Source organism: Plodia interpunctella, chromosome 21, assembly GCF_027563975.2.
Source record: "Plodia interpunctella isolate USDA-ARS_2022_Savannah chromosome 21, ilPloInte3.2, whole genome shotgun sequence".
NCBI lineage: Eukaryota > Metazoa > Arthropoda > Insecta > Lepidoptera > Pyralidae > Plodia > Plodia interpunctella.
In genome coordinates this window covers 7,236,537-7,244,011 of record NC_071314.1, presented here as the reverse complement: position 1 = coordinate 7,244,011, position 7,475 = coordinate 7,236,537, and the positions used below count along the sequence as shown (strand labels likewise).

The window sequence follows — 7,475 nt, the reverse complement described above, 5'->3', positions numbered from 1 at the left end:
TCAATAAATTATAGGTACACCTAAATCTTCCTCAGGAATGACACTATTTCTTTGTAAAAAAGGTAAAAAAAACATACAAAAATATTTTTGATAGTTTTCGAGTTTATCGAGTTCATATAGACAGATGTCACATATATAATACTAGATGTTCGCTCCCGTAGGAGATTTTGTGATACAGCCTATGGAAATCTTGAATAATATACCTTTCTAATGGTGAAAGAATTTTTGAAATCGCTTCGGTAGTTTCTGAGATTACCCGCCTCAAACTTACAAACTCACAAACGCTTACCTCTTTATAATAATACCTAGTATAGATGAAAGGATAAGATAACCTCTAAATATATTGTTAAAGAGTACAGATAAAAATACATTTCTTGATAAATACGAGAATTTTCGACACTTTCCGCACCCGCCTCGGTGGCGCAGTAGGCAGCGCGTAAGTCTCATAATCTTAAGGTCGTGAGTTCGATCCTCACCCGGGGCAAAAGTTTTTGCTTAGATTTATTTTCATTATTAATCTTTAATTTAAATTTATATCAACCATTATCCAATAGAAAATCCCACTTACAAAACCGGTACAAATGCGCCGGTCAAAGAATTTTTTATCTATTGTGTCGATACTGCGCGATCGACGGCTTAAAATCCTTCTTTATAATTGTAAAAATGTTGAAGCCATTTTGAAGACGAAAACATTCAATTATAGTAAATATTTATATAGATTGAGCTAGCCCCAATGTAAGTTCGAGACTTGTGTTATGGGATATAATATAGCCATAATATTACAAAAACAATTTATTTCCTCATTGACTGTAATAATTACAGTAAGGATTATCATAATTTTGACGACCTCGGTGGCGCAGTGGTAAACTTCTTGCCACTGAACCGAGGTCCCGGGTTCGATCCCCGGTCGGGTCATGATGGAAAATGACCTTTTTCTGATTGGCCCGGATCTTGGATGTTTGTCTATATATGTATTTGTTATAAAATATAGTATCGTTGAGTTAGTATCCCATAACACAAGTCTCGAACTTACTTTGGGGCTAGCTCAATCTGTGTTATTTGTCCTAATATATTATATATTAATTTTATTCTTAGAATTAATTATAATAAAATAAATGTCTATCTCAAATTGCATTATCAAATTGTCATCGACGTGCAATGACTTAAATTATCATGATCACTTTATCTGCAGAATACAATTCCCAAGTTCGATGGAATAATTAAATACAATTTAAATAAATTATGTATTACTATTTAAATACAACTTATATAAATTATTTTAATGTACTGCCCAAGTGACAATCTAATTTAATGTTATGGTCTAATAAATTTTCAATAATAATTAATAATACGATTGTAATTGTGCAGTCGACATATTTACAATTTGCTTATATTATCTACATTATATAAAATATAATAGTATCTAAGAATTCTATTATTTACTAGATTGAATCACGAGATGACAAATTAGTAGTAAATATTGTTATATTATTTATTTGGTGCACCACTAAGCACACTAAGCACTGCGGCACGATTTTATGGAAAGGCACACGTAACAAAAACAACAAAAAAAAACTGTGCTTACGTACTTTACACGAAATATACCATTTGGTGTGAACCGGCCATTGTTTCCAATTAAAATCTATTAAATACTTTATAATAACGCTCGAATTTCTAAGGCAACGTTATCCATGACAAAGGTAGGTACTTACTAAACTACTAATTACAAATAATAAACTTTTAAAAATCTATTAAATTGGCTATTCAATTCTCCAAAATGTATTTAATTACATATCTATGAATTTTTCGTTTACTTTCAGTGTTCTATAAATTTAAATGATTAATTTTTATTAATTCTGTATTCACTATATTAATTTAGAACAAATATATTTTTTAAATTCTGAATTCAAAAATAACACCGGTCAAATTTTGAAAGAATTTTCTTTCGCGGTTCCAAATTTGAAACATTTCCTTTTTAATCTGCATTCATGAATGACCACATCTAGTATTTTATTTGTATTGTATGTGTACGGTAGACAGCGGGCCATAAATTGAGCGGGCCTGTCAATTGCACGCGTCCACCAATAGTTGCGGTCGGTGTTGGATGCAACGGTTGCTTTTTGGGTTTCGTCATTTTGTTTGTGTAAATATTTGTGTATATTGTTATATTGACTATACATTTTTTTTGTGGATTGTACACTATTTTACTTTATAATGACGAAGCTTGTTGCCGATACCTATAATTGTACAGTCAACAGCACATCAACCTACACAAATTCATTGCATACTCGTCGCTATTGCCGCGCCATAGAGGTTCATGCAGGGTAACTTGATGTGCTGTTGGCTGTACAAACAAACAAACATTTAACGAAGCATGTTGCGCATTAAAGAATGTTTGATTTTTAAGTAGGTAATTAAACAAATGGTCGACAAATTAATTACAATTTAAAATTACATTTGAATTTACAAATCTGTTGAGTTAGTAAAGAAGAAATATTTTAATAAGTTGCGCCCTAAAATAGGACTACTGCATATGCTCTCGCGGATGTCGTACGCGACTAAGGAATTTAAATCCCGAAATTCCTATAGGAGCGAAGACTTGGGGCGCAGCTAGTATGCGTACGTACAAAAGTTTGTGAGGATGTATGTGTGTTTTTATAAATGTTAATCTTTCACACAAAATCTACTTACTGGACGGATTGTTATGAAATTTGGTACACGGGTAGAATATTACCAGGAATAACACATAGGGCACTTATTATCCCGAAATTCCCACGAGAGCGAAGCCCCGGGGCGCAGCTAGTTTAATATATGTAGTAACAATGCTGTATATACGAGTATATTTATCGTTAACATCGAATATCGTTCTCACAACAATTAAAGACTCAACACATAGTTTATGCGATATGAGTCACTCAATAATATTAAAATAATTCGATTGATGCCAATTCTCATATGGGAACGTTTGGTGGGGTCAAGGATTGTGTCCAATTGCAATGTGTTGACACCCTTTCAATTTTATTCATATTCAGAAGCGATTTCGTTTCACATGTTTAAAAATGATTCTCAAATTTTGTTTAATACACTAGATGTCTGTCTCGTCCCGGCTTCGCTCGGGTAAAACTACAATAAAAAAGTCCTATGTCACTCCAAAAGCTTTTTGTCTAAATATGTGCCAAATTTCATCATAATTGGCTTAGTCGTTTTTAAGTTAATCCATTACAAACAAAAATACAAATCTCTATAATATTAGTATTGATGGGACAAAGGGCCATTACTATATAAATCAACTGCTATTGTACTAATATTATAAATACGAAAGTTTGTGAGGATGTGTGTATGTACATATGTATATTTATTACTCTTTCAGGCAAAATCTACTGGACCGATTATTATGAAATTTGGTACACGAGTAGCATATAACCTGAAATAACACATAGCGTACTTTTTATACCGAAATTCCTACGGGAGCGAAATCCCGGGGCTCAGCTAGTTATTATAGAATTGTACACTAGCATTACAACGCACCACTACGTACAAACATTACCAGAATTACGCGAATTCAATGGTAATTACCGCTGAGCTGTCTACTCAAATCTTTAGTTGACGAAATTTTGAATGGGATTATTCGTAATTTCTTTTCACCCACATTAACTACCCTAAAGGTCAAATTTGAAAAAAATCCTAAAACACGGGTTTCATTATTTTTGTTGTATAGCATTTGTACCAAGTTTCAAGTAGATCAGTGGAGATATTTTCGTTATTTTTCATACAAACTTTACCCCCAATTTTTACCCCTTAAGAGGTCGAATTTTGAAAATTCCTTTCATTTCTTATCTGAGCACTACGTCATAACCTAAAGCTACTGCCCAAATTTCGCGTTTATAGTTCTTTTATTAGAGATACGTGTCCTCTCAACCTACAACTCACCATCGCATCGCCGTCTGTAGATCTTTAAAACGGGTGAACGGGTGCTGCCAGAGGGAACTGGTCATCTCGTTTCTCATATATTTTCATGTAAGTTAATTGTGTTTCACATCGATATAGAAAAAAAAAACATTGTAAGAAACAATAACGGTAAGCCTGATCTGGCATGATAGGGACCAACACTGTTCAAATGAGTTTCTTTCGGCATTTCTTCTCAGCAGTGGTCGTTCCGAAATGCCAGTAGTTTGTAGCTTGTGAGAAATAACTATAAATATAAAAATTGACGAGAAAAAGTGCCTGTGAAGGTCTAATTTCTGAATAAATGATTTGAATTTGAATTTGAATAAAACTACGCCACAGATTTTGATGCGGGTTTTTAAAATATGTCCTTAGATCTTTAAAACTACGCAACAGATTTTGATACGGGTTTTTAAAATATATATTTGTGTTTCCTGAGGAAGGTTCATGTGTAACTAGATTTGCCCGCGGCTTCGCCTGCGTGATTTTCCACGGGAGCAGTAATTTTTCCGGGATGAAAGTCCCATGTCCTATTCCATACTCGAAACTTTATGTATGCAAAATATTTGAAGATTGGTTGAGCAGATAGAGCGTGAAGAGCTAACAAACTTACTTTCGCATTTATAAGTTAGAATGTATTATGGTTTTTGACGACCTCGGTGGCGCAGTGGTAAAGTTCTTGCCACTGAACCGAAAGGTCCTGGGTTCAATCCCCGGTCGGGTCTAGATGGAAAATTATCTTTATCTGATTGGCCCGGGTCTTGGATGTTTATCTATATATGTATTTGTTATTAAATATAGTATTGTTGAGTTAGTATCCCGTAACACAAGTCTAGAACTTACTTTGGGGCTAGCTCAATCTGTGTGATTTGTCCTAATTTATTTGTTTATATACATTTACCCGGTCAAAGCCGAGACGGGGCGCTGGTCTATCCATAAAGCTGTTTATTCCGTCAAAACTAATTTATTCTATAGTAAATCAAAGAGTGGTATCACGCTGTCGTGCCATGTGTTTCCTATTATTAGCCCATTTATCAGGGCATCGTGATGAGCATATCAGTTGGTGATCTGGCGAATTGACTGCTAAATATAGCAGTGACCACTTTCTATTTATAGTGATGGGAATTGTCGATAAAATATTTATACTATAACTTGCTAATTGTTTATATATATTTCCAACGGGAGCAGTTCCTATATACTGGCATAAAAAGGTATTATTTTGTATTGGAATATTTTGTATTGTATTGGAACGCATCTATTAATTCAAATGTTTGATTAAGACGCCCTGCTACATTGTCTATGCCCGGTTCCCGTCATCCTCTACTCTTTGACATTAGTTCGGGTTGTTTAGTCCAAAACATACTTGACATAGTCATTTACATTATTGTTTTGTTTATTTAAAATAAAAACATAAAACCTATTACCATTTATGAATTATTAATAAACATTACAGGTCTCCTGTGTCCTTCTCCGTACTTCAAACAGGTGTGAAAATTTTCAAAAAGATAGTGAATAGGGTATAGTTGGGATTTATCGAGTTTATCTTTGGTCTTTATGTTGATTAATTCTTCGTTCGTACCACTGTTGAGTCTTGTCCCGCCAATTAATTTCTCCGTTCATCCCAAACAATGTTCTTCCTCCGTCCCGTGTGAAAATTTTATTATTTGTTACTGCTTGTTTTTGTACCCATTGTTTTTTTTAGGAATTTACTTTATACACTAATACTTTTTGGTCCAGTCAGAAAAGAGGTATAATGTTGTATCAAATCACTTCATAACATATTTACCCCACAGATATAGAACATTAGATGTTTTTATATCTGTATGTATATATAAATATTATGAAGTGTTAATAAGATTTCTCTATAGCTGAGGAAAGCGCGCAGATGAGAAGAGAAATAGAAGAACACTAATCGAATGGTCAATTTTACAATCATTTTTTAATATATAAATGTTATATATAAATAACATAATTTTGATATAAAATTACGTCATAATATGGATAAAATATTATAGTGAACAAATGTTCACTATCGTGGAAACTATACTGGAAATCCACTTAATATTTTTCTGACACAACTTTTTTTTAATCGACGTCTGTTCAGTCGTCAAAAATCTGCGTGAATTTGGTTGCGCCGCTTTTTCTTCAAAGCAGTTGACATTGTTTCAACTAAATCTTTTCGGGGAGAACATCTGTTTGAGAATGTTGATGAATTGCCAATCATTGTCGGCAAGTGACAATGATTCATTAACATTTTAATACTACATAACCAAATAAGTTTTATTATTTTTATAGAAAAAATGGTAAATTCAAATAATAATAATTTTTAAAACCACAGTCGGGACCCGTTCGGATCATGATGAAAAATGATCTTTTTCTGATTGGCCCGGGTCTTGGATGTTTATCTATATATGTATTTGTTATAAAATATAGTATCTTTGAATTAGTATAACACAAGTCTTGAACTTACTTTAGGGCTAGCTCAATCTGTGTGATTTCTCCTAATATATTTATTTATTTAGTTTTTGTTACTCAATCAAATAAGTTTTATTATTTTTATAGAAAAAAAAGGTAAGTTCAAATAATAATAATTTGTAATAATCACACATCGACAATATAATGTATCGACTTCAGGCACAACACTACCCCTCAATGATACAATCGATGCTCTGGAGGCATAGGTTAAACTGTGAATGAAACAAGATCAATCTGATCTAAATGCAAGAACCATGACTTCATCTCTATATAAGTTTTTATAGTAATCGACGATCGAATCGACGGAAGGTTATTCGATTGAACATCACAACCCACTTGTGCTTCGCAGCGTCATAGCTCCGAAGAGAGAGAAGGAGCAAGGAATATTTCATAAAATTAAGTACTAAAAATGAAACGATTAAAAAGCCAAAAATTCCTACGGCTTAATTTATAGGCAAAGTTGCCAACTTACCAAACCTTATCTCCTTTCAATATATTATTTTCTCGCGCATTGTCCCGCCGAAGATAGCAACATTTTAATTTAAATTAAAACTTATAGATTTATGGTCCTCCCCCCCCCCTTTTAATTATCAAGTTTGTTGTGGATTGGAAAAGTCTGTGAAATATCGGCCATTTTTAATCTTAAATCTTTGGTATTAGTGTTTGGTTCGACTAGTCATAATTTGTAAACTTTGCCCGCGATGTTTGTAGGCGCTTTGTTAACTCATGTCGTTTTTAACAACTTTAAGAGCCATGATCCATTTGTTCTGTTGTTTTCCATAGATTTTAACACTAACGTACGTTGACGTACGTCGAAACTTTATTATAATTATTGCGTTGTTAGGCGTCGTCTGTCGACGTACGTCAAAATGACTGAGCCCGACTGATCTATGGGGCATACCTCTTATAAAGATTTAAGGTTATTCGTGAAATAAAGTATGACGATGAATGAACAGTTTTAAGGTCGTATGTTTGGTTACTAGAAAGTATATTTTTAACCTACAACATCTTTTGAATATCATCATTGATGCATGTGGCTTTAAATACATAATTAT

General features: G+C 33.2%; 1 non-coding gene across 1 annotated transcript; it reads left to right on the top strand.

Moving 5' to 3' along the window:
- The first annotated feature begins 411 nt into the window (after nucleotides 1–411).
- Nucleotides 412–484, top strand: TRNAM-CAU (transfer RNA methionine (anticodon CAU)). Its single transcript has one exon. It is a non-coding gene; the product is annotated as a tRNA-Met (tRNA).
- Nucleotides 485–7,475: the final 6,991 nt, after the last annotated feature.